This window comes from Mastomys coucha, unplaced genomic scaffold, assembly GCF_008632895.1.
Source record: "Mastomys coucha isolate ucsf_1 unplaced genomic scaffold, UCSF_Mcou_1 pScaffold14, whole genome shotgun sequence".
Classification (NCBI taxonomy): Eukaryota; Metazoa; Chordata; class Mammalia; order Rodentia; family Muridae; genus Mastomys; species Mastomys coucha.
This window is the reverse complement of record NW_022196896.1, coordinates 102,346,419-102,348,605: the sequence shown is the minus strand read 5'-3', so window position 1 is coordinate 102,348,605 and position 2,187 is coordinate 102,346,419. Positions and strand designations below refer to the sequence as shown.

Here is a 2,187-nt window from a genome sequence, read left to right as displayed (position 1 = left end):
ACAGTGGCTGTCCATCAGAATAGTGCCTCTCTTAATTGATATATTCCAATCCAGACACAGGGATCTAAGAAAAGCTGAAACTTCACAGCTTTCAAAATTAAAATGGGAAAGTCCCCAAAAAGCAACAATAAGTTATCATTAACTGTGGGTCTCATTAACTATGTCTCATGTGCTGAGACATAGACAAAGCCATTTATATGGGTAGAATTCTGTGGGAAAAAACAGCAATTTAGACAGTTAACTGTTCTGTCCTGGATCACACAGAATGGATCCTTGGATGGAGTGAGGACTTCTATAATGTTATTAGCATATATTTCATATTTATTATTTTCTCCCAGCATTATAAGGAAAGTCTTCAGTTGTAGAAAAGATAAATGGCACAGATAGTCAGATACTCATAAAGCCATTGTGACATGTATAGAGTTCCTCTCTGAGACTGAGACCATAGCAACACATCAAACCTCAGATCCTACATCCATGGCACTTCTACTCTGGCCAATAGACACACATATGAAAGCTGTAATATGGACGCTGAGTATACCAACAGCAAAATCAGGCGTAAGCTCCCGAGAGCTTAGTTACAGAGACAGAACTTGAATGCATGCAGTAAGGAGAAGAAAGGAACTTGTTCTGCTTTAAGGTTGGCATTCTAATCTCTATTAGAATAGGCATGGATCAATCTAGTTGGAAACTCACTCCAAGTCTACCAACTTGCTACATTGTCTTTTCTGTTCTGCACCTCTAGGCTAATAAGCCATATTTTCTTGCTTTGGAAGCAAGTCTTTTCCAGTGAGTTTTTGGGAAGCTCATAATGCCACCCCCAGACCTGCTGGCACCAAAGGAAGACATAGCAGCTCCAATCTGCTCTTTCCTTTCAGGCATCCTAATTGCAAGTCCTGCTTAGAACACATGGACAGAGCCAGGAGCCAAGAGAAGAACAAAGGACAGTTGCTCCAAGTGTTCCTTCCCAAGCTGATCAAGGCTCTTGGGTTCAATGGAGAGATTCAACAGTGTAAAGCACGGACTGGAGAAGGCACAGCATGCAGTGAATGTCTTATCTTAGGCAAGCCCTGGGCACGAGAAAAGAAAGGTTGCCTGGAGCCATTTTAGAAGAAACTAAAATAGAAGCTGAGAGATACAGATACAATGGATCAATGAAAATTAGGGGGAGATCTACCTCTCTGGGCTTCCCTGCCCAATGCCTTCCTAAGACTTAAAACTGCTGAGGGACATGAAGGTTTTTCTTTCCCTACCATAACCCCATAAATATATGAAGGTAATATGTACCATTATCCCAAGAGCACTGAGGCGTAAGTCTGGATCTTGCAAGCCAAAGTCTAGTGTAAGTTTGTTAGTTATTTGCCTTAGTTAGGATTTCTATTGCTGTGACAAAACACTACAACCAAAAAGCATATTGGGGCAAGGTGGTGGTGGCACATGCCTTTAATTCCAGCACTTGGGGAGCAGAGGCAGGTAGATTTCTCTAAGTTTTGAGGCTAGCCTGGTCTACAGAGTGAGTTTCAGGACAGCAACGGCTGCTCAGAGAAACCCTGTCTCAAAAACAAACAAACAAACAAACAAACAAAACAAAAGCATATTGGAAAAGAAAGAGTTTATTTGGCTTACACTTCTATATTGGTATTCATCATTAAAGAAAATCAGGCAGGAACTCAAACAGAGGCAGAACCTGAAAGCAAGTGCTGATGCAGAGCCCATGGAGGGGGTGCTGCTCACTGGCTTTCCAGGTATTTCTCAGCCTGCTTTTATATAGAACCCAGAACCACTATCCCAGGAATAGCACTACCCACAATGGGCTGGGCCCTTTCTCACTGATCCCTGATTTTGAAAATACCCTACAGCTGGAACTTATTGGAGCCATATTATCAGTTGAGGTTCCCTCCTTTTAGATAACTCTACCTTATGTTGACATATGCTAATCAAGTCTTGAAGATATATTGTCACTTCAAGAAGTCCCGATTTTCCCTGATGTAAAATTGGGCACATAGAGTGGACTTGAAGGTTTTTCTTTCCTGATGTAAAATCTGGCACATATAGCCAGATCCTTTCTTTGTGTCTAAGGACTCTGTTGTCTTTTCTTTTCTTTTTCATTTTCAGCTCTATCGTTATTTAAAAGGGGCATGTGTATAGTAGTAGTCATATGCTGTTGTCTTAATGTTTTGTTGCTCT

The 2,187-nt window shown here is 41.2% G+C and overlaps 1 long non-coding RNA gene across 1 annotated transcript; it reads left to right on the top strand.

Moving 5' to 3' along the window:
- The first annotated feature begins 453 nt into the window (after positions 1-453).
- LOC116089238 lies at positions 454-1,303 on the top strand. Its single transcript, XR_004118230.1, has 2 exons — positions 454-640; positions 879-1,303. It is a non-coding gene; the product is annotated as an uncharacterized LOC116089238 (long non-coding RNA).
- The last annotated feature ends 884 nt before the right edge of the window (positions 1,304-2,187 follow it).